Source organism: Phocoena sinus, chromosome 12 (genome assembly GCF_008692025.1).
Source record: "Phocoena sinus isolate mPhoSin1 chromosome 12, mPhoSin1.pri, whole genome shotgun sequence".
Classification (NCBI taxonomy): domain Eukaryota; kingdom Metazoa; phylum Chordata; class Mammalia; order Artiodactyla; family Phocoenidae; genus Phocoena; species Phocoena sinus.
Window position 1 is genome coordinate 46,159,385 of NC_045774.1, and position 26,260 is coordinate 46,185,644.

General features: G+C 39.4%; 1 long non-coding RNA gene across 1 annotated transcript in view; it reads left to right on the plus strand.

The window, feature by feature from the left end:
* The window catches only part of LOC116763790, a 479,096-nt gene that overhangs the window by 73,707 nt on the left and 379,129 nt on the right, over positions 1-26,260 (plus strand). Inside the window, exons 4-5 of the long non-coding RNA XR_004352621.1 lie at positions 9,874-10,066; positions 10,725-10,944. This is a non-coding gene — a long non-coding RNA (uncharacterized LOC116763790). The remainder of the gene's footprint in view (positions 1-9,873; positions 10,067-10,724; positions 10,945-26,260) is intronic.

Genomic DNA, 26,260 nt, shown 5'->3' on the forward strand with positions numbered 1-26,260 from the left:
GTTTTCAACTTTTTTTTTTTAAAGAAAGCAGAACTCTCTTCCTTAGACATCTGTTGGAAAAAAATTAGCATTTAAAATAGATGAAAACAGTATCCTAGTAATATGCTCAACTGTAAGGTCAATTTGTACGACTTGCTTATTATAGTCAGTCATGTTAAGAGACTCTTCCTATGAACATTGGTATTCAAAATGAACAGGAAAGATTAAAAAAAAAAGTTAGGAAAGACTGTGGTAGGTTTATGTCAGTTTTACCATCCAATTTTTTTCTTTATTTGAAAAATAAAATTGACTCAAGAAAAGTTATAGTTCATACTGTTAGGGATTAGTATCTAAATTTACACTTTTAGCTATACAGCCAGAATCTTTCCAGAGTTAAAAGAAAGAATTCAGGCACATTTATTAATTATTAATAAATGACACATTTGTAGTAAATTCAAATATCTACATAGAGGTGGCAAGAGAAAGTGGGTCAAGTGAACATACTGATGGTTTCTTATTTGGTATAGAATGTATTTCAGTGTATAGATTTTCTTTTTAAATTATAATTCTTATGTTATTGAATGTATTTTTATTGTATTTTATTTATTTTAAAATTTATTTGAAAGCATATTTTTATAATGAAATCTGAGCTCAGTATTTATAGAACAGTTGAATCACCTTCCAGAAATTCTCAGAAAGACAGCTTGAAAAGCATAACCTTACTTTTTTTTTTACTTATTCAAATGCCAGTGATATTTGTGAATCAAAACTACTCAGCATTTTATCATCTGTACTTGATAATTTTCATATGGAATGGTACTTAATTTTTTAAAATAATGAATTAAAACCCTTTTATTTTAGCTCCTGTTATGAAGGATCCTCTGAGCACTTATACTTTATTTTTTCCATCTGTGTTGCAAATTCCTCCCCCTCAGTTTTTTAAAAACTTTTCTTTAAGATTTTCTAAAAAAATGAGTATTTCAAACTTATAGAAAAGTTGCATGAACAGTTCAAAAAACTTCCATATCTCATGTAGACATGATGCTTAAAACTCCAGTGTACATTTCTCAAAAACAAAGATACTCTCCTCTTAATCCCAAATAATCCTCCAAATTAGGAAATTGATACAATGCTGCCTTTCAATCCATAGACCCCATTCAAATTTTGACAGCTTTTGCAGTCTTTTTCCTTTATGAACCAGAATCATGCATTGTGGTAATTTTGACCACTCTTTACTTTTCTTTAATCTGGAGCATTTCCTTAGCCTTTCCCTGTGATTCATGACCTTGACAGATTGAAGAGTACAGACATTTCATTTGACAGGATGTCCCTCAACCTGGGCCTTTATGAGGTTTTCTTATGACCAGACTCAGATCATCCCTTCCCGGCAGGAAGACCTCAGAAATGATGCTGTGCTCTTCCCAAGTTGACCGCACAATGGAAGCTCAGGATGGGCATCTATCCCACTCCTGGTGATGCCAACCTTGAGCACTCGGTCAAGTTGCCAGCTTTCTCCACCTTAAAATCACCATTTCCCCTTTTTTTTAATGGATAAAGATTTTATGTTGAGATAGTTCAAGGCTATGCCAAAGGCTTCAGACTCATTAAGCCTCCACTCACCAGCCTTAGCATCTGTTCCTAATTCCTGCCTGAGTTAATGACTATTATATGACTGTCAAATGGCGATTTTCTATTTCCACTATTTATCAGTTGGCATTCTAGAGTTGGATCGATTTTTTCCCTTCTCCTTCATTTATTTCTTCATTTGATAGTTATTTTTCATATCAGTTTAGATTTATGGATTCCTATGTTATTCAATGGATTGTGATCTGTTACTATCATTACTCTGATGCTCAGTTTTCCAGAATTGTCCAGTTGGAACCTTTGTAAACTTGCTCCCAAGTCTTTTTGACAATCTTTATATCATTCTTTGAACGCTTCCTAACGTTCTATGACAAAGAGATAATCCAAGTCCATATTGTATCTTCCCCACCCAAGTGCTGGAATCAATTGTTTATCTAAGGAGTCCTCGTTCCTTTTAGTGGAAAATGTTATTGGAAACCAAAATCTGCTCTCAGACTGCTCATTGCTACTGGAATGTCATTGCTTCTAGACTCTCTTGGAAAACAGAGCTGAACTTCTATATGTATATACATACAGAGGCATATATATGTATGTATATATATTTATATACACAAATCTATATTTATCATCTATTATCTAAAACTACAAGTTCACTCTCATATTTCCAATTCCAGTTCATAATCTCAGGGTTATTTCTAGCTTTCTCTTTTCTTTCACTTCCTTTGACAGTGAGGAACCTGGCTCTCATTATTGACAATATAGTTACATTTTCTCAAAGTGATTGTCTATAACTAACCTTCCCATCATGCTTTGTTCCTCCTCCACCATCTGCAAGGGGAGGGAAGGAAAATGAAAGCATCTATACTTTTCAGTTTATGGGGCAATTGTGGCCCTGATCATTCAGTACAGTGCATCTCTAGAAGTATTTCCTAATCATTTTACCTGTCTTTCAGTTTCTCTCCACCTCCAGGTTTGGTAGTAGAATGATTATAGAATATTTTGTGGAATTAGAGAATAACGTTCAACAATTGTCCTCAGTCTAGCTACTGTTTCTTCATTTTATCCCCCTTCCCCCTCATCTGTTCTGCCACTGCTGTTGGCTTATTTCTTGCTTGAATTGCTTTAACAGGCTCCTAAATGCCACAAATCTGGTTCCCTTGAAGATCTTCCACATAAACATTAGAGTGATCCTTTTAAAACACAAAGCTGAGTACAATATTCTACTACTTTAAAATTTCTCAATGGCTTCCCTATTGCTCAAGACTCATTAACGTGGTTTATAAGGAAATCTATAACTTGATAGATTCTTGTTTTCTCTCCAAATCCATCTCTAATCACTTTCTTTTCTGAACTTCCTATGTCAGCTACCACAGGTGTTTGTGTGGATACAAAAGTCATTAAAAGAGTGCTTTTTGATACCAAGCTTTCTGGAATTGAATCCTCTTTCATTGCCTGATTAAGCTTGTGTTTTGTTTTGTTTTTTTGACCCAGTTACTATTGCTATGAAAGTAACCACCCAAAACTTAGTGATATAAAACAATAACCATTTTAAAGCCAGCTTTTGTGGATCCAGATTCAGGAAAGGGCCAGTGGGGACAGTTGTACGCTGGGTCTGGAGGATCCATTTCTAAGATGACTCCTCACATGTCTGGTGCCTGGGCTGATGGCTGAAGAATGGTTTCTGCTGGTAGCTGGACATTTTACTGGCAGCTCAGGGATCCAACATGTTTGTTTCAGCAAACCAGGTGGAAGCTGCTTGGCCTTAGAAGTCACATAGTGTCACTTCCACTGTACTCTATTGATGGTAGCAAGATTCAAGGGAAGGGACATAGATTCTTTCTTTCTTTCTTTTTTTTTTTGCGGTACGCGGGCCTCTCACTGCTGTGGCCTCTCCCGTTGCGGAGCACAGGCTCCCGACACGCAGGCTCAGCGGCCATGGCTCACGGGCCCAGCCGCTCCGCGGAATGTGGGATCTTCCCGGACCGGGGCACGAACCCGTGTCCCCTGCATCGGCAGGCGGACTCTCAACCACTGCGCCACCAGGGAAGCCCATGATTCTTTCAACGTTTTAAAACTGTTTCCCCTTGGAGGTAAAATGGCGGTACTAGAAGTCTGGGTTAAATGAGTATTTTATAAGGGGGCTAATACACAGTAAGAGGTTGATAAATATTAGATATTTTTGTTTTTCAATGACATTTCTGCCTGGAATTTGGGTCCTATTCCTCACTGTCTGATGATGATGGAGGTAGTTCAGCCCCTCTCCCCAGAAGTCTTCTCTCACTCTTAAAAGCCGCCTCAGGAAGTTTCCTGGTTCCCTGACTTCTACAATGCTTTATAAACGCCCATGTATGTGCTTATTTTCCCTACTAGTCTCAGGCTTCTAGGGCAAAGACAATCAATACAGTATCTCTAGCATGCAAGGACTCGAGACCCTGAGATAGGGTGATCATACATCCAATTTTCCTGGGACATTTCCCTTTTACATCTGCTGTTATAGTACAATTAGTAGTAGTGCCACATTTTATTCTCAGAAAGTTCCTAGTTTGGATGATAAATTATGCAGTATCTACTCAAAGAGCCTTCTAGAGTCTCAATCATGTTGGTAAAGGAAAGACTGCCCTTGACCCTCTGATACGCTTTCCTATTGTAGCAGCAGTGCTTACGGGTAACACTGGAGCCTGGGAAACTTGCCTCTCACCGAGGGGGTGGGGAGGCTGTGAGGGAAATATGCCTTATGATATCCCAGGGAGCCAGCCTGTCGTGCTGAATCACTGGCAGCATTTCCCAAAAGTGAGTTAAGAAACCATTTCCCACTGACTCAAAGGGTGTGGGGCTCTCACTGGTCCGTACTGACTAGAAAGGAATCACCTGGTTTGCTTTGACTTCCGTTGAAAATGTAGCGAAAGTCCACTCTGAAACCCCATTCCCTGCTGTTCTCCAAGGGTCTTCTGGTATTGTCTCCTAGATGTCTTTCAGGAAACATTGGCTGGTGAATGCGCTTAGGTTGTGCTACAGAGGAGTTCGAAATGGAACAAAACTGAATGAGGACTAAATTGTAAATAAACTAATGCTCAGATGTTTGTACTTACCTGGAAAAACAGGTTTAAAAGATCCAGGAAATAGAGCCATAGGTTCACTCAAGAAGGGAGTTTGAAAGAATGTGTCATCACCTCCAGTAGTCCTGCCAATTGCCATTTTCGGAAGTGAATGGGGATTTTTTTTGCCTTTTGTTTGGTCTTCTTCGTTTTTCAAAGCCCAGTTTAAGTCCTGCTTTGTCCAAGAAACTTTCCTGAGTTGCCACAGAGAGGCCTCACTTCTCCCTGACCTCTGCTTCTCCCTAACTCACCTTTATTTAAGAAATTTGCTTATCTGACAATTCTCCTGTAAGGTCAGTAACCTGTGATACAGCATTTATGGGTGCCAAACTCTGTGCTGAGTGCTTTGCCATAATCATTCCTTCTAATCCCTTACCACCAGGTAAGTACTCCTACCTACATTTTACAGGTAAGGGAACACAGGTAACATTGTATTATTATTTATGTTATTAGATTACATCGCCTCTCCCCATCTAACTTGTAATCCTCTCAAGAACTGCAAACAGGTTTCTTATCTCTTGGTATCTTAGTTTCCCCACAGGCAGTAGGAACTCAAAGGAGCAAATTGTTGATGTTAATGGCCGGTTTTACTTTCTGTCTACTCCATGAAGATGGAATTTTAAATGTAAATACATAGATGTGCTCTACAGGCCATCTTTAAAGCCCTAGAAACCTCACATCAAGCCAGGAAAATTAAGTGTGAAGAGAAGGAATAATACGTACATGGGACTTGCCATTTTGAGAGTCCACTGATGTCGCTTTTGAGTCACAGGAAGCTTTGCTTCAACATTTAAAAGAGGAAGAAAATGTTAGGCACATTGTGACTATTTGAATATTCTCTTGGGTTGATTTCCTGCATTACATCTTTGAAAGTGTCCTGATTTTCATATGTATTCCAGTGCTGAGTGGTATTTCCTGTCTCAGCCTAAAAAATGGGATTTGACTCTTAACAGGAAGTGTCAGTAACAGCATCAGCTGCAGTGACAGAGATGCTGCAGCAGTGACTAGCACATTGTAACACATTTGAATTTGGATCTTAAAATAAGCCACACACGCTGAATAAGTATGTAAATGTATATGAAATAAGTATGCGTGCCTTATCATAATTTTAAGTCTGATTTTTATTGTCAAGAATGTTTCCATTTAAGAGTTTTTAAACTCTTGCCTTAAAGGGTCGGCCAAAGATCATTTTTCTGTTTTTTAGTCTCTTATATCCAAATTGTCAGATATTATGTGTGAAGAGGCCATTCAAGGCAGAATCATGAAAATTACAGATGGAAAATTAGGTCATTTTCTTTTTCCTTTTCCAATACAGGCTGCTTTCCTTACAGAATATCTTCAAATATTTTTTCCATCCTTGTTTAGAATGATGTACACGAATGATGGGGCCATTACAGGTTCCCCTGGGAGGTTATTCCACAGAATAATGGGACTTGCTGTAGGTATATGTTTTACCTGATTTTTAACCTAAACTTTAAAAATTTTTTGCTCAATTTCACTGTTACCCCTTAGACCACCTGTACGGTTCTTCATAGAGGGTTGCAGGATGCTCCTTTTGACAGGAATACTCAAAATCATTAAAGGGAACTAGGTCCATTTATGTTTGATGTGCATAGGTCTGCTTTGTTTATTGTGTGCTTATTGACATGGCCTAAGGAGGCAGAATGATAGTGGGTGATTCTTAAACATAATCACAGAACTGGATGAGAAAAAGTTCATAAATATTCTTTTAAGTAGGTATAAAAATATTAGACCCCTTCTTTTGGGCATATGCCAGTTCTCTCATTTATGGGAAAATGAATGAAATAAGCAACCTGATCAGTTTAGTCTTGGATTGTCTAGAACTTCGCCAGTAAGTTAGACTTGCATTAGTATGTTCAGTTCGGCTTCATACTCTAGCCATAAACTGAGATTTCCAATATGCCGTATCCCAGAGACACCAACCTTGAGGCTTGTTTTGTGCTTTATTGGTCTCTGTATGTCCATGGCTGAGCCCGTGCCTGGCAGATATCAGGCGCTTTGTTGGATAATTGAGTCCAATGAATTGTGTACTAATTAGAAAAAAAAGTAGTGAGAGCAGCCATGAATCTAGTATTTTTGATACCCAGCGCCAATCATTTTCAATACCCTTATATGAAAAATGTATTTCAGTAATAATTGTGCAATGAAATGAGTAATAACAGCCAGAAGAGAAATATAGACAATAAAGTTTTATTAAACGTAACAGATAATCATGCAAATAAATTAATTAAAAATAAAAGTTACAGAATAAAAATATTTTAGTTTTATATATATATATAAATTAAAATATAATACATTAATGATTTCTTGGGAAAAAGGAAAATACTTTATACTGCCATTTATTCCATTGCTTCCAGAGGCGGTATTGAAGGGACTCGAGTTTGCCTTCTTTGTCTTTACAATCATTGTTTGTTTTGAATCTATTGTTTTAAACACTTGAAGCTGTAGTACCCTAGGAATTGGAGATGCTAACTGCCCTCTAGGTAAGCTCAAAGGATTCCAAACTATTTTGAACTTACTCTCTAAGTGAATGTGGACAGCTGAGTCTCTGGGTATACAAATGGACGTTCTAGAATACGATGTTTATTTAAGAATAATATGTTTATATATATATATATGAAGATTACATATGTATTATTAAAACTCAGCAGTAACCACAGCAATTGCTTAGAACTTGGACCAACGAAAGATATTTTAAGGGGGAGGAGTATTTTATCATTGACATTGTTTAGAGTTGGCAGAGCATAGGGAAAATAAAAAGCAGTGTGCCTTTGAGCTTGTCATTTCTTTTAGTTTATTACTGAAAAATTCTTAATATTATTTAAAATTTTAAAATTTCTCTACAGACAATGATGACTTGCTTGCACCTGGGGCAGACCGTTCCCATTTCCCTGTCCTAGGTTCACCAGTGTGGAGGATACTAATTTTGCTTTGAACAAAATTTTTGAAAAAAAAAAAATTTAAAAATCTCAAGTCATCCATTATAGTTTGACTTCCATGGTTTGCAGGCATCCAATACATATTTTTTGAATGCCTAACGAGGAGAGAGAGTGGAGGATGGGTGAAATCCCTCAGAAGGGGGCTGCGGGCATTGGAAAGTAGCAGGCCAGTATCAGGTCCCCGGGGGCAGCAGAACAAGCAATTTAGAAAGGGAAGTGAGCAGTAGAACAAAGAACTGATGTTTTGTTCTGTTGGTGATGGTCATGGGCTGCTGGCGGGAAGAGCAGAAGCAAGAGAGTTTCTCGAGGCTTAACTTCCCATCTCATTCTTTTAATTTCTACCTTTGACCGGGGTTAGCCATACATGTTTTCCCCATTCTATTGCTCAGTTCCTGAGAAAACCCTTCCTACTCTTCCTTCAATGACTTATCTGCTTCTGTCGATAATCTGGAAATTTTATGGTGAAATTGCAAAATGGTGAAACACTAAAATGCATCTCAGGTCACGTGGCACATTTGTATGCCAGATGCGTGGTACAAGTAGGGAGTACTTTGCATTAAATTCTTTCTGACATTCTTCTCTTCTCAGGCTCAGTTTTCTCTTGCTGACTTTTCAATTTTTTTTTTTTGCGGTACGCGGGCCTCTCACTGTTGTGGCCTCTCCCGTTGCGGAGCACAGGCTCCGGATACGCAGGCTCAGTGGCCATGGCTCACGGGCCCAGCCGCTCCGCGGCATGTGGGATCTTCCCGGACTGGGGCACGAACCCGTGTCCCCTGCATCGGCAGGCGGACTCTCAACCACTGCGCCACCAGGGAAGCCCTTTTTAGGCATTTTTATACACTTCCTCTCCAGTTAGAGCAAGGGTAACCAAGAAGTGCAATCCTCTGAGACGGCTCTTAGCCATTCTGTTTTAGTCCTCATCACTCTGTCCAATAGAAATCTCATACATATATATGAGAACGCCCTGTAACCTGTTTCATCTTGGCCCCTCCATCTCCTACTCTCTTATCAAAAATAGAATTTCAGCGTGCCCATTAGGATGGCTATTAAAAAAAAATAGAAAATAGAAAAAATAGAAAATAACAGGTGTTGGTGAAGATGTGGAGAAATTGGAACCTTTGTGCATGTAAAGTGGTGCAGCCACTATGGAAATCAGTATGGCAGTTCCTAAAAAAATTTTAAAAAGAATTAATAGATGTAGCTAGTGGGAAGCTGCTGTGTAGCACAGGGAGATCAGCTCGGTGCTTTGTGATGACCTAGAGAGGTGTGATGGGGAGGGTGGCAGGGAGGCTCAAGAGAGAGGGGATATAGGTGTACATATAACTGATTCACTTTGCTGTACAGCAGAAACTAACACAACATTGTAAAGCAATTATAATCCAATAAAGATGTAAAACAAAATTAAAATAAAAAAGAGTTAATATATGATCCAGCAATTCCACTTCTGGGCATACACCCAAGAGCATTGAAAGCAAGGAGGAGATATTTGCACCCCCATGTTCATAGAAGCATTATTCATAATAGTCAAGATGTAGAAGCCGCCAAGTCTGTTGACGGATGAATGGATAAACAAAATGTGATCTATCCATACAATGAAATATCACTCAGTCTTAAAAAGGAAGGACATTCTGACAAATGCTATGACTTGGTTGGACTTTGAGAACACTATGCTTAGTGAAGTGAGCCAGTCAATGTTGTATAGCTTACTTTATAGAAGATACCTAGAGCAGCCAAATTCATAGAGACAGAAAGTAGAATGGTGGTTACCCAGGGTGAGGTTGAGAGGGAAATGGAGAGTTGTTGTTTAATGGGTACAAAGTTTCAGTTGGGGAAGATGAAAAAAGTTCTGGAGATGGATAGTGGTGATGATTGCACAACATGAATGTACTTAATGCCACTGAACTGTTCGCTTAAAAATGGTTAGGTTGATAAATCATCTAACGTTACATGTTTTTAACCTCAGTAAAAAAAAAAAAAAGAACATCTGACATTATACACCTTAATCCCAGAAAACTGCATGTGAAAAATAATTATGGGTATTTTACCACAGTAAAAGCTAATTAAAAAATAGAATTTCAAGTTTGATTGTTACACATCACTCTTCATATAAAATAACAGAGAGCTATTTTAGAGGAGTTAGAGTCTGATGGCATGGGTCACATGCTCTAGCTCAGCCCAGGCAAGTTTTGAAATAATGCTTGGTGGTTGGCGTGGTTTGAATACATGGTTAAGCGGTATTACCTTGTTCTTTCCAGGTCAAAGAGAGGAACAGAAGAGTGAATCAGAAAAGGAAATGGCCACCACTGTCTAATTAGATGGTACCCTCTGAGATGGAGAGATTACACCCCCAACTCATCTACAGGATGTTTAAAGATCTGAATGGTCACTTCAGCTCCTGTTGCATCTTAGTGGAGGCTGCTTGTGCAAAGTGATGTTTGGCAAAATAAAGTAAGCAAATTGGATGTCATGTGAATTAAAAGCAAAGTTGGGAAGAACAGAAACCTTCAAAACTTGCAATGGGATATCCACCTTTTGACAGTTAGGTTACCAGGACAGAGATGGCATGGGATATTAGTAAAAGAAAGCTATGATTACTTTGGAGACTATTGGGCGATAAGAAATAGCAATAATGATGCTTTGAATTAAGGCATTTCTCCCCAGGGCTCACATATGCAATAATTTCTTTTCACAATATACTGAGAAACCAGGGAGGAATGGGTATTATTATCTCCAGTTTATAGTTACAGAAGGTGAAACTGAGGCACAGAGAAGTAATCTGAGTTTGAAGCAGTGTCTCATTGGCAGGGGTAGCAGTAGAAAACAGGATTAATTTCCTGATCTCCAGGCCTCCTGTCTGTAAATAGCTTGCCTTCTGTTCTGTTGATCCTGCCCAACAAAGCTGCACCCCAATGTCCCCAAACATGGCAACAGTTGGCTCCCCAAATACGCTTTTAAAGTAGAGAAGCCATACAAGAAGACTGGGACCTTTAGGCCCCTCCAGAGGCTAGCAAATGTGTGGGTGACCATCACATAACTTCAGTGTTGGCTCGTGAACCTCAGTTTCCTTCACTGTCACATTTCTCTGTTTCTAACTTCCTTTGAGCAGGGAGAAAAGACAACTGGAATTTCAGTGAACTCCATTTTCTTGGCTTACAAGTCACAAGCTCCAGTTAAGTGCCACCCTGAATAAGTGGCTCCTTTGTGTTGAGGGAGAGACCACCCCCTGACCCAGAGATGCGGTTTTGCAACACGCAGATGGAGATTTCCAGAAGTCCTCAGCTGGAGCAGCTAAATGTGACTGAGACAACACAGTCCCATAGACAAAGGTCAGACCTATTTTAATCTCTGAGTGAGGCTATTACTCTGGGACAAGGCCCTTCTTGTCTGATTTCCTGCTATTTTCAGTGATTCACAAGCCTGAATCTCTTTCATCTGGGAGTGCAGAGACCCATCCCCCTTTTAGATTTGTTTGTGAGTTAAAATAGTTCCCATCCTCAGTCTTCTCGGAGTGTCTACTTGCAGCCGTAGAATTCCTCAGGCTGTGACCTGGAGGAGTCCCTGGGAGGGAGAGTCAGGGCAGCTTGGAATGCAAGCCCAAGGGAGGAATCCGGAGTGTAACAGGAAGTGGGGTTGCTGCTTGCTTGCCCAGAGGCTCGGAGCTGATAGATCAGTGGGGCTGACTCCTCTGACAGTGCTCTGGGAGGCTTCTGCAACACAGCCTTACGGAGGCTTGCCCTGTACTGTCTGCTGAGATGTATGCATCGTGCAGGTGTTTCAGTCCAATCCAGTCACTATAGAATCCGATGCAATTAGGATGAAAGACGCTCCTTTAGTTTCTTGATGACACGGCCCTCATGTTCTGTAATTACTGGTCCATTTGGATTGATAACCCTCGTATTTATGGGTTATTTCTCCAAAGTGAATGCTGCAATATAAAAGCCTGCTTATCCAGTTATCCTGTGGCTTTTGAGTTTGCTAGTTCCCTCTTTTCTTTAAAAAAGTTTTTTTAAATAACTTTATCTACTGTGGAAACATCTCAAATCACTGTTTCTTAATTGTTTAATACCTCAGTTTGATGTAGACAGAGAAGAGTTTGAGAAATGTAGCCAAAGCTAGCCTTCAGGGAATCTGCCCAGAGTAATAATAATGATGAGTTGACACTTGTTGATTCTATACTCCTTGCCAGGTACTGTGCAAATGCTTTATACATATTCTCTCATTTAATCTACATAAGAATCCCATGAGATCATTTTACTGAAGACAAAACAAGGTTTAGGGAAGTTAGGTAATTTTCCCTAGATCACACAATTAGTTTGTGGATAGAACTAAAATTCCATCTCAGATCTTCATGCCGCTAAACACAATGGAACAATTTTGCTGAAACTTTGAGAATAAATGTTGGATCTTCCCTAATGTCATGGTCTTTGTGGATATCATACAATTAAAGATTTTCTACATTTTCTTCTCATTCTTTTTAAAGAAAAGGTCCCTGAAGTCAGTGAGAAACTTTGGTGAGTTGCCCTTTCCATTTGTTTATAAGAGGAAACGTTAACTTCTGTGATTGTTCCACACATTCTTGCCACTTCCCTAAATCAAAGAAAAAAAAAAAGAGCCACAAAACATGGCTGTAATGCCTGTTTTCATATCAGAAGGTCAAAAAACAAAGATCCAGGGCTTCCCTGGTGGCGCAGTGGTTGAGAGTCTGCCTGCCGATGCAGGGGACACGGGTTCGTGCCCCGGTCTGGGAGGATCCCACATGCCGCGGAGCGGCTGGGCCCGTGAGCCATGGCCGCTGGGCCTGCGCGTCCGGAGCCTGTCCTCCGCAACGGGAGGGGCCACAGCAGTGAGAGGCCCGCGTAACGCATAAAAAAAAAAAAAAAAAAAAAAAAAAAAAACAAAGATCCATGAGGAAATAGTGGGAAGAGAGTATTGTCACAAAAACACCAGAAGTTGCATAAATAAATAGTTTTGAGGGGGATGGAGAGAAGAAATGAACATTTTGTTTCTGAATTCTGATCCAGATCTAATGTTTTCAGAAGTGACAATTCATCCCACAAAAGACTGAAGGCTTTTAGATTTGGGTGTATCAACACTCCACCCACAGAGTAAAATTGAGAATTGATTACACCCCTCCCCTTGCCTGAGGTCAAGCAAGCAGCAGAATCCACTACTTTTGCTGTGGACTTTGTCTACAACCCAGAGCAAGGTGGAGAGATAAGCCAATTATCCAAATTTTCAAGTCAAAGAAAAAGTACTTTGGATTTAATTATCTGGTAGAAAGTGTTTGGAAACCTGAATTATTTGCACATATTTTTATCTTTGCTTGATACAAACAGAGTGACTTTGTGTTTAGGCCATTTCAATTGATAGTTATTCAAGATTTCCTAGTTACTGGACTTGTCTCTGCTCATGTGAAGAGAGATAGCTTCATGTTCCACTGGGAGAGAAGGGCTGAGATCAGAGATTTGGTGTTTAGGTCACTGCCAACACTGAAGAAGGATGCAAACAGGGCTTCTCAGCCCCAGCTTTGCAGGAGAATCACCTAGGGAGCTCTTAAAAGTGTACCAGTGGCCCTGGTCCCATATAAGGCCAACCAAGTCAGGATCTTTGGGGTTGGAGCTGAGGCCAGGATATTTTCTAAAAGCCCCCTTGTGATTTGAAAGCATCCATGGTTGAGAATCATTGGATTCATCATGGATATTATCATTCTGATGATGATAAGTATAAAAAAGATGGAGAATACTTCAGTTCCATTGTCCAAATGATCCACAGACATTTGATTTTTAAGAATATCAAAAAGAGATAAGGCAAAATGACAGCGTAAGTTAATCTTCTTGCCCTTTCCAGTGGCACTGTGGTCTCGTATACCTGTCTCAGATAAAATATGCCTTATAGTTCTCAAAGTTAGTTATGAAAGCAAGTTCTAAAACAGAAAACTCTTTCAGAAAGATGAGAAAGAAAAATCTCTATCTGATGAGTACTACCAAATAGAGAACAACATTGACCAAAAACCATACTTTTAAATGATTCAGAAATCACCTTCACAAATCTTTTGGCTTTATATTTTACTATTCGCACAGGCACAATTATTTTCCATACCCATTTGATGGTTTAAAGAAGTAGTGGTTCTCAAACTTTATTGTGCATCTAAATTACCCAGGGAACTTGGTAAAATCCAGATTGCTGGGCTCCATTCCTGTGGTTTCTGGTTTGATGGGTCTGGGGTGGGATCCAATAATTTGCATTTCTAGTAAGTTCCCAGGTGAGGCTGGTCATGGGACCACAGCAAACTAAAGTAGAACTTGAACACTTCTTCCCAAAAGCTCATTATAAGTTTGTGAAGAATAATGTGAATATTTACTTTAGTATTATTTTTATTCCAAAATGGATTTGAATGATTCTCTAAAAGTACACATAATAGGTTAAAATTTTAAATTAATAAAAAGGTAAGGAAATTAGGGTGAAAAGTTAAGTTTGAGTAGTAAGATAAAATCAAACAGCACATACATATAAAAGGTATTTTAGGGCTTCCCTGGTGGCGCAGTGGTTGAGAGTCCACCTGCCAATGCAGGGGACACGGGTTCGTGCCCTGGTTGGTCCGGGAAGATCCCACATGCCGCGGAGCGGCTGGGCCCGTGAGCCATGGCCGCTGAGCCTGTGCGTCCAGAGCCTGTGCTCCACAACGGGAGAGGCCACAACAGTGAGAGGCCCGCGTACTGCAAAAAAAAAAAAAAAAAGGTATTTTAAAAAGTAAGATACAGAAAATGAAATATATTTTACTATTTAACAAAATATACATTTGAGAGTATCAATTCTATATAGCAAATCTTATTATCATTCCTGAGCTTTTTCTTACTTCTGAATTCCTTTGAAACTTAGATAATATAATATTTAGCTATTCTAAAGTAAAGTAAAAAAGCAAAATTGCCCGGCCAATCCTAGGGATACTGGCTAATGATGCGAGATCCCATTTGGCTCTTCCGTATATGCATAGACTGCTTTCAAACAGAATACAGTAAAATGAAACGAGGGTGACATGCCTGTTTTATTTAATAAAACTGTGTGTACGGTAGATAACTAAACTGAAGAAATGATTTAGAGGCTTGAGATGTTTAGATTCATTATCTACACAGTAACACAAAATCAAAAGCAGGAGGCAGTCTGAGCAAATGAAGCGAGTCAGGTGGAGAGTGTGGTCCTCTGACATGGCTCCCTGTCTAACGGGAGCGCGTGGCCCTGTGCTGTCAGATAGTTGATTTATTGAGAGAAGCGAGGGCGAATTTTTATACAAAATGTTATGAATTTTAAATGTTGACAACAAATTCAATTAAAATAAATAACACTATGTGAGTCAAAATCGATTTGGGCCAGATTTGGCTTTGCTAATTTGAAAACTTGTCTTCAGGAATTAATTTTTCCTGGTTAATTACCAACTCCTCTTTGCATTCTGACTAGGTTTCCACCCAGGCAGCTAATTGAAGCAGAGCCAAACAAATTACTGACTGCTATTTGCATGGCTTTCCTTTAACCCACTGGTTCTCAAAGTGAGGTCCTAAGTTGTATTAGCATCTTCTGGGAACTTGTAGAAATACAAATGAGACTTGCCCATCCCAAATGGGCTAATTTCATATGACCCGCCCCAAACTTACTTAGTCAGAAACTCTGGGAATGGAGCCAGAAATCTGTTTTAACAAGCCCCTCCATGTGATTCTCATGCCCACTAAATGTTGGAGGGCCCCAATTTACTTGAAGAGAATTTAAGGCAGCCTCATTAAACCAGAACAGATCTACTGGGTTGGTAATAAGATGAATACCTTACCAGCATCCGGAGCCAGAGCGCTCTGGTTATACGACGTTCCAAATGGTGCTGGGTATCATTACCCTGTTAATAGATACTCTGGTATATTTCATTGAAAAAGATATAATTCCAAAGTAGCATGGAGAGTCTCATTTGAAAAGTTTGCTGAAGAATATCTGTCAGTTTAGGGATCGTACCAATGGTTATTTACTCTTTCTTACCAAGTGCTCCGGTTGTCGTGCTTGGTGTAGCTGAAAATATTCTCACTTCCTTACTCACGTTTACCAGTTTTCGGAGGGTCACTAGAATGTGAGTATAGTTATAGATCCTTGTAACTAGCCTTCTAATGGGAAAACAGCTTCAAATATACAAATAAGAGTCAAGATATATCTATAGAAGAGCACTTATTCTCAACAAAAGAGAATTTAATCTTAAATCAGTATATTTAGCAATATCCAGATGTGTGGTAACAAATAGCAACATTTCAGCTGCACATGCTATTTTCTTCCCTATATTTGACATTTGGTAGTTAGCTGGAGCAGTATAAGAAGCACTGGTGGGCACTAAGGAGGCTTGGTTTCTTCATGTCTGTCCCTATCCCTCCATGTGCCTTGGACGGGTCGTTTGTGACTTCCCTTTTCTCAGCCTGTAAAAGGAAGGCCTTGCACTGTATGATCTCTGAGAGCCTTTCAGCTCTGAAAACATTCCGTGATATTTAAGGCTTATTGTCATGTGGGTTACTAGTCTTAGCTGAAGCTTCTTTAGTTGTTTGACTGTCTGTGGATTGTATATTCACGTGCATTCCATTTAAATCACATGCTCTGAGCCCATTTACTTGAACTTTTATAGTAGTACTTAAGCATTTATATATTGCTTTTTAACTTCAAAGCACTTAACATACTTAAGAATCCTTCCAGCAACACTTTGAGGTAGCTAAGTATTATTAAAATAGAAAGAGGAAGAGGGTGAGGGAGAAAGAGAGAAAGAAGGAGAAAGAGAGAATTGTAAGTCAGTTAATGATTTGTCTCTGGCTAAAGGAAGAGAATATACCAGGGCAGCACAATTAGAAATTTTAAAAAATTTTTTAAAAAGGGGGGTGGGGAGGAAGAGAGAATATACCAGGGCCAGAATGAAAACTGCTTCCCTGTTTCACATTAGACTTGGTATCAAACTTTTCTTCCACCACACGTTCTTAGGGTTTAGAATCCTCCCCGCGCTGCTCTAGGATCTCCTCGAATCTTTGTAGGCTGAAGGCATTTTGATGTCGTCTGCCTCATTGGAGGGCAGAGACCACATCTTGCACAAGTGCTCAGTTCATAACTGAAGTTTGCTGTTGGGTCCTTTCCTATTTTAAGCTGATGTAACCAAAAGCAGAAGGAAAGAAAGTGAAGGCTTCTATTGCAAGGAAGCAACGAATCCATGGAGTAGATGCTTGGGCTGCTAGCTTGCAGGTTTGCAGTCTTAAATTTTCCTTGTAGCTTACCAGAGAGCAACGCCTTTTAAAATAATGCCAAACACATGTTGAACTTTAGTAACCTGTACTCTTTAACGAAAATGTAACTCTGAGCAGGGTGTATAATCAAGGACCTGATAATGAAAATATTGCTTAAAAATTTAAAGTTTGGTTTGAGGTTTCATGATGCTGACACAGGAAGAACAGTGTGAATGGAGAGAGAGAGGATGTGCAGAGGGATGGCAGGGAGAAAAGGGCAAAGGGGAGGAAAAGGAAGATGAGTTCTCTGGAGGAGACTCTGCACAAGAACTTCAGCTATCACCACAGTGTCCTCCAGACATGTTCAAAGACAGGAAGACCAGTGCTAAGAAATGAATGTCAGAAGTACCCGCATGAATGCCTCTCTTGTATGAAGTTAGATCGCCTTTAGCATAATGTTATGTATTTTACTTCAGAAATTAGATCAGATTAGACTTTTTTTTTGCTATCCACTTTAATCCAAGAACTCATTTCTTTGTAAATTTCTAATCTACCATGTAACAATTTTAGAGGTGTTTTATGGTTATAGAAATTTGTGAAACGGCTGCTTAAGCTATATTTATACATAAGCTTATATGCTCCAATTAAAAAAATAATAACACACAAAAAACAACCCAAAGCTAGTTCATCAATATTTAATGTTGAGATTAAAAAATGGAGCTTTGCTGAACCGTGTTTTTAAGTTGGACAGTCTTCTCCTGGCAAATATTTTATTTTATTATTATTATTATTTTTTGCGGTACGCGGGCCTCTCACGGTTGTGGCCTCTCCCGTTGCGGAGCACAGGCTCCAGACGCGCAGGCTCAGCGGCCATGGCTCACGGGCCCAGCTGCTCTACGGCATGTGGGATCCTCCCGGACCGGGGCATGAACCCGTGTCCCCTGCATCGGCAGGCGGACTCTCAACCACTGCGCCACCAGGGAAGCCCCTGGCAAATATTTTAGATGGCCTGCCCTGGGACTTGGTATAACTGCCTTGCTCACACTGTTGTAAAAACATGCATTTGCCTCAGAAAGTAGTTTCCTGTTTTCATATTTATTGGCTCACTGAATTTTATTTTCCAAAGTACTGAAATTTACTATCAGATGAAAAGATGTCAGAGAGGATGGGGCTGAGCGTGGCCTCTTGTTTGTTTCTGGCTGAGCTGCTCCTGGTGCTGGCACTTCCCTGAGGTCCCAGCAGGTATTATTCCTGGAGCTCATCTTCCCAGCCTCTGAAATGTGAGGTTTTCTGTAGATAGAAAGTCGGCAGGGCCTTGAGGCGACTCCCTTTCTCATGCTGGTCTACTCATGACAGACCTGTTCATACAGACTTAGTAATTTGTACTGTGAAATGGAGATAGATAGTTCGTTTTTGGAATTGGTCTGGGATTCCAGAAAAGTATTCCTGGGTCTCAAGACATCCTAGGTCAGTAACCAGAAGATTTCTGGTGGTGAAAACAATCACCACATAATGAAGGCAGCTGGCCAATCTTGGGGGCTATTTTCTCCAGGCAGTTGTAGAGCCAGGGAAATTGTCCTGTCTTCATAAGTGACTGGAAGTCACTTGAAGTCCTCAGAAGGTCCCTCTTCCTTACACAGTGCTGAAGGAATACTTGTAAATTTTTACTTTGCAATTCTTATTTTTTTTGACAGTGCAGCTATCCAGGTGGAAGAGATTTCTCTGTGCTCTGCAAATCTGTTCCTTAACAGCTTACTGCATTCTACTTTGTATTTTGATGAATTGTCTACATAACTTATTTGCTGTATTAAATTTAAGTTCTTTTTGGTAGGAATCATATTCTATTAATTTCTATATCTCTTTGTGCCTTTAATTCTGCCTTGCACTCCATAGAAATTCAATACGTAGGACTTATCTATTTGTTGTATGTATGTATGTATTCTACTTATTGCCAGGCCCCCCTTATTTTTTCTTTTTCACCAAATAGTTTCTTCTATGAGGTACCTGGATAATGATCTGACTAGAAAATAATCTCCACCCCTAGTACTTAAAATATATTATGGCATGGATCCACAATAATTTCCAAAGAAACACAGCACAGTCCTCCTCCTATACAGCCATCAAGTGTGAAACCCTGTGGTTGGAAATAGATTTTCTAGCCAATACAGCTTCCCCCTCACCAGAAATGCAAAATGCCATTATTTCTTCAGACACTATGGGAAATGTATCAGAATACCAAAATATAAACTGCTATATCCTGAAATTCTTCTCATATAGTTACTCTTAAGAGGGTACCAGGAAATAGTGTTCAGGCCCCATATATATAAAATGTGTTAGAACATGCTTTTGGGGATTTTGCCTAGCAGCATTGTGAGATGCAATTCAATTCAGCCCACAATATTTCTCTAGAGTGAGTTTTAAGAAGAAAAAAAGAAGAAAACTATCTAAGGCTCTACTTATTAATGCCAAGTAGACTTTGAAAACTAACTCATCTAATTTGCTTTCCTAACTCTAATTCACTGACCCTTTAAATAGGTGACACTCTTCCATGGTTCGAAAACTGAAAGGAATAAAAACTATTTGGAGATGTCTCCTATCCTTATCCTTGTCTTCCTGCCCCCCATCCCTATTTTTTTTTAAGTAGTAGTTTCTTTATTTTTTTTTTTTTTTTTTTTTTTTATGCGTTACGCGGGCCTCTCACTGTTGTGGCCTCTCCCGCTGCGGAGGACAGGCTCCGGACGCGCAGGCTCAGCGGCCATGGCCCACGGGCCCAGCCGCTCCGCGGCACGCGGGATCCTCCCAGACCGGGGCACGAACCCGCGCCCCCCGCATCGGCAGGCGGACTCCCAACCACTGCGCCACCAGGGAAGCCCTTTTTTTTTTTTTTTTTTAATAAATATTTATTTATTTTTGGCTGTGTTGGGTCTTCATTGCGGTGCGTGGGCCTCTCATTGTGGTGGCTTCTCTTGTTGCAGAGCATGGGCTCTAGGCACGCAGGCTTCAGTAGTTGTGGCTCACGGGCTCTAGAACACAGGCTCAGTAGTTGTGGCGCACGGGCTTAGTTGCTCCGCGGCATGTGGGATCTTCCTAGACCAGGGCTCGAACCACTGCATTGGCAGGCGGATTCTTAACCACTGTGCCACCAGAGAAGTCCCCCTATTTTTTTTTTTCATTAAACAATATTGCTCAGCAATCTTCTCATACTGTGCATAAGGAGTTTTCTCATTCTCTTTTATTGCGACAGAGTATTTGTTTGTAAGGATGTACCACAATTAATATAAAGCCTTCTGTTGGTATACGTTTAGGTTGTTTGCATTATTTTAGTATTATAAACAATTATTCAATGAATAAGTTTGTACAAATGTCATTTTGCAAATTGGCAAGTATATTAGTCAAGTAAATTTTCAAAAATAATATTACTGGAAAATTTTCTCTGTGCATTTATTAATTTGTTAATATTGACAATTGTCATCATAGAGATTTTTGTCTAAGTTTATACTCCTATAGGTATATTTTCAAGTCATTGAATTTTTGCCAATCTCCTAGATGAAAAATAATATGAGTGTAATTTTAATTTGTATCTCTCATAATGAGTGAGGTCAGTATCTATTCATATGTTTAAGAGTAGTTTATAGTTCTACTTTTTGAACACACTGTTCATATAATTTGCCCATTTTGGGGGTTGCCCTTTTATTATTGATTTTTAGGAGCTCTTTATATATTAGAAAAATTATTTTTCAATTTAACTTGAAAAATTTTTTTGCCAGTTTGTTAAATGACTGGCTTGCGTATGTGTGTGTCTATGTTTCAGAATTTCTTTTAAATGTTGTTGAATTTATCAGCTTCTTTTATGGTCTCTAAATTTTGAGCCATATTTTAAAAGCCTTCCACACTCCAAAGTTAAAAATATTCTTCTGCGGTTTAATTTTTCATATTTAAATCTCTGATCCCTTTTGAATTTATCTTGGTGTATAGTGTCAGATATAGATCAATAAATTATCTTTTGACATAATCAGGAAAACTAAGATAAAACCTTCCTATAGTTTGGAATAAAAACTGAATCTATTTACTAAATAATGGCTCAGATTGGTTGTCTACAATGATTACTCAACCAAAAATCCCTTTTACTGCATATAATCTGTATAACTTCCAACTTTTCCAAACTCAAGATTCCAACTTTGAATTAACAAAGGGGAGTAACCCCTCATAAGACAAGCCTAATTAGTCATATTATATAATTATTCAGAATATAATGAATGCCTTTAAAGGTCTATAGCACTAAACACAATAAATTACTTAGTTTGAGCTCCACATTCAAATTCCAATAGTCTAATATGACTATTGGACTAAGATTAAGATCACCCAAAAGTGAATACAGAACATTGAATTAGATCTAGAACATCTATATCATATAGTTCAAATGGGGTATAAAGGTCCAAAAAAAGAGCATAATCATTAGATAAAAGGTTCTGATTCTAACTGGGAGGGCTTACTGAAGACATACATTTTGACAGTACTTCTGAGGTAAATGGCTACAGGAGCAAATGGAACAGGGACACAAAGTGCCCCTGTAGTAGAAAGAGCTTCTTGAAGCTCCTGGAAAGATTTTTCCTGGAGAGGGCAAAAAACAGGTGTGACTTGTTGACAGAATTTGCCATCACTTTTAAAGGCCTACTTAGGGAAACCAAGTGTGAAAGAGCCCATATGTTCCAAAGATAAGACTATACAACGGAGCTGTTGCTAGAATCCTGTATCTCACCCCAGATAACAGGCACTTGAAGATGACCAGGCCAGCGACAACAGATGAAAAAGGGCAAACCTCACTCAGTCTGCAACTCCACAGCACCTAGTTCACATCAGGGGGAATGGCTCCTGGTTGGTATGGTCACTAATGACCACAATGAGTGGGAGTTTCATGGATTGTTAGTAGCCTGTTAGTTGCCCTCAGCATATAAGGAATGATTAATTGGACAAAGCTGTAGTCTTGGAGTAAATTGCTTTTGCAGATGTTCTAAATATCTCAGTAAAATATTCTGTGTAGATGTTTATATTGAGCATTTCAGGAGTTCTGAAATACGGAGAGAACACTGGACTGCATGTTAAAAGAACTGAGATTTAATTCTGGTTCTGCTATTTAGTTGCCTAGCTGTGTAAACTTGAGCAAATCACTTATCCTTTTTGGTTCTGTGTACTAAATTATTCAGCTTTGCTCTAGGGATGAATAACTGTACAATCTCAGGGGCTTACAACAACAGAAAATAAACAGTTTTTCACATTCTTGACATGTGAGAAGATGGATCATATGCTTGTCTGCTTCCAGTGTCCTCTTCATTCCAGCCTGAAGGAGCTGTCTCCTCCAGGACATGTGAGTCTGTGGCAGAGGGAAAAGAATAGGGAGCTGGCAAACCCACATGATGACTGTTAAAGCTTCTGCTTGGCCACAGCATATGCCAGCAATGTCCCTTCACGTGCCAGTGGCCAAAGCACATGACCAAGCCCAGTGTCAGTGGGATAGAGGTATATACTTCTGTACGAGGCATTGCATGTTACATTGCAATGGGTGGAATGAATTAATCTTTTCATAGGAAAGGGAAATGAATATTTGGGGACAGAGGTACAATCTATTCCAAGTTCTACTCATAATTTTATCACTGCTTCCTGAATATGCAACACAATGCTCTCTCTGATCTTCAGCTATTGAATGGGGGACTTAAATGATCTCCATCATCCTTTCTGTTCTGAAGTTCTATGATTCTGGGAAATAGTCATTTCCATTTGCTGTCAGAATCTGGCTACAAGAAAGGAATGTTGCTTCTGGACTCTGATGACCTAAAGGCAGGGCTCTCCATTCTATCTCTGCTCCTTTGAGTGCCTAGGATATGATGAATGACAGGTATAGCTGGTTACACTTAACTGGATTATCTCATTTCACTAGGTGATAACTGATGGAGTTTGGATTAAAACCCAGAATTGTTGGATTCTCTGAGCTCAAATATTCTTGCCTGTTTAGGTCTGAATCTCCCAAATTCATTTGTCAGTACAATACTTTTAAAAGTATAACATAGGACGGGATGGCAACTGGAGCTCATGAGAAATAGACTTGGATTAACAGAAATCATAAAAGGGTCTCATGAAAAAATTAATTTCAGTTAGAAGCTATCAGCATTTGAATTATATGCAAATATACAATTGATGTTGGGTAACATCAAAAATACATGCTGAAATTATGAGATACCTAACATAGAATGGTAATAATAATAGAAGACAGAGTTTGGCACCAGCTGCTGGGTAGGTATAGCTTGTGTAGCGATGGCAGACCTGACATCACATGATCTTGACTGTTACATCATTTCACTTGACTGTTTGACATTCTTGCCGTACTTTTTTTAAAGGGAAATTATCACACACACAAAAAAGGGATACCTATGTGTTTGATATTTCTCTTATACATCTTCTAGAGTAATTTGAGAGGAAATATTGCTAATGCTGAGAAGGTTTTGTTTTGTTTTCTTCTGTGGAACTCCCATTAATATCTCACAGAACGCTAGCGAGGTTTACTTTGCTAAAAGATAAATGTAGGCATGTTAGAAATTTTAAGAGTTTGTTTGAGCAAACATCCATTCAGAGTGGGCAGCTCCACACGGGAAGTGGTTTGGAACACTCCACAGACAGGAGCACGTATCATTGGCCATTGCGGATGAGTATGAATAGAAGTGGGTCTCAGTGAATCCTGGCTGTATACCACCATCTGATGAAAACAGGTTTTTTTGGGGGGTGATGAAATGAACCATGAGTTGACATTTGCCCTCTCTTTTTGAAGATAAATTATAAGATGACTTTAGAGTTCACAGCTAGTAGCCCTACAACGTAGGTAGAATCAGAGTTGCAGCACATTTATCCATGTTCCTTTATTAGCATTGCTTAGCTTTGAAAAAAGTATATATATATTAAAATATATAATAATAAAATATATTAAGAATATTTTTTTCTACCAGAAGATATATGCTATAAATCTAGAGAGAATTTTGGATCAATTTTTAAAAAAATATTTATTTATTTAGGCTGCACCCGGTCTCACATGGGATCTTTGTTGCAGCATGCAGGGTCTTTAGTTGCCTCATGCCTGTGGGATCTAGTTCCCTGACCCGGGATCGAACCTGGTCCCCCTGCATTGGGAGTTCAGAATCTTAGCCACTGGACCACTGGGGAAGTCCCCGGAATTTTAGATCAACTTTTAACTAGAATTACTTATTTGCTTTTATTCAAATCATGGGCTACATACTTGTGAACATTTCACTAAAGAGTGATTAGGATGAAAGATACATCTTCTTTGACATTATTCTAAAGGTTGACAGGATTTTAAGCTTCTGACGGGAATTGATCCGTCGGTTGCCTGCAGGCAAGTAGATAACCTCTCAAGATGTTCTCCATTTCTCCTGTATGACTTCTGATGTGCAGAGGTAGGAAATGTTATTTACAGGAGAAATGATTGCGTAGAATGACTTTTTAAAAATAACAGCTTTGTTTGGCTATAATTTAGGTACATGAAATTCACATCTTTTAAAGAATACAATTTAATGGTATTGTATTAGTATATTTACAACATTACACAGCCATCATCACTAATTTAAAACATTTTCATCACCTCCAAAGGAAACCCCTTACATGTTAGTAGTCACTCCTCACCCTCCCCCATCTCCATCCCTGGCAACCACTTATCTTTCTATCTCTCTGGAATGGGTATGGGCTATACCCATACCGGAATGGGCACTAGATCAATTATATATATATAAACATGTACACATTCTGTCTCTCTCTATATAGACATACACACAAATATACAATACGTGCATACACATACGTACATTTATATGTTATGTACAAAGACTTTGTATGAGAGAAACTCTTTTAGATTGCAAAAATGGAGACACAGGCATTCAGGCATTCATGTGCATTCAGGTGTCAGGGATAGCATCAGATCCCACAGGTTAAGGGCTCAGTCCTACAAGATTCCCCCTCCCTGCTCCCGTCCCAGCACACACACTTCAGACTCCTATGGCAAGTCCAGGTTGTCATCTGTGATTCTGACCCATTGACCATGAAACAGGAGGAAAGGGAGTAGGGCACAACCTTCAGAAGAATGACATAGTCATGGAGGATATGACAAAACCTGGTTAGAACCAATTAGGCTCAGGATGGTGGAAGATTTGACTTCCAGTAAACCTTGAACCTCATTATATGCTCATTGTAATACATTAGTGTATATGCTAAACGACACACCCACGACAGTTCCAAGGCTGACCATAAAAGGCCAAAAATTGGGTGGTGACCCAATTCCTGGGAATCGCCACCCCTTCCCCTGAAATAGTTGGAATAATCCTCCCACTCGTTAGCCTATGAAATTACCCAGCCCATAAAAACTAACCACGCGATATTTCAGGGCTGCTCTCACCTTTTGAACGGACCGCCTTCTGTCTATGGAATGTGTATCTCCCAGGGCCTCTCGCCTTCTGAGATGGTCCATGCTCTGTTTATGGAGTGTGTATGTCTCTCAGTAAATCTACTTCTTACCTATCACTTTCCCTCTCACTGAATTCCTTCTGCTCTGAGACATAAAGCATTTGAGCTTCAGTAAGTCCTGAGACCGGGTGTGCGATTTCAATTAAAAGACAGTGATTTTGAGTCCCAGTCTATGGGTTCAAGTCCCAGTCTGAGTTCTGGCTGGGTTCGAATCCCATGTGAGGTTATGAGGTTTCAGCTGTAGATGAGAGGTTCCCACAACTCCTTCCTTGGGTTCCATTAATTTGCTAGAGTGGCTCAGAACTCAGAGCAACATTTTACTTACTAGATCACCTGATTATTATAAAAGGATATAACTCAAGAATAGGCAGATGGAAGAGATGCACAGGGCAAAGTATGTGAGAAGGGATGCAGAACTTCCATGCTCTCTCTGGATGTACCACCCTCCCAGAATCTCCATGTGTTCACCAACCCAGAACCTCTCTGAACCCCATGATTTTAGGTTTTTATAGAGGCTTCATTACATAGGTGCAATTGATTAAATCATGGGCCATTGGTGATTGAACTCAGTCTCTAACCCTTTTTTCTTGTCCCCTCCCCAGAGGTCAGGGAGGTGGGACTAAAACTTCCAACCCTCTAATCACATGATTGGTTCCTCTGGCAACCAGCCCCCATCCTTCGGTGCATCTCAAAATTGCCTCATTAACATAAACTCAGCTGTGGTTGAAAGGGGTTTCTTATGAATATCAAGGTCCTCCAATCTCTCTTATCACTTAGGAAATTCCAAGAGTTTTAGGAGCTCTGTGCCAGCAAAGGGGATGAAGACCAAATATATTTATTATAAAAACAAAATTATAGCCATGGAACCACCCCTCCTCTGAGTTTGACTCTT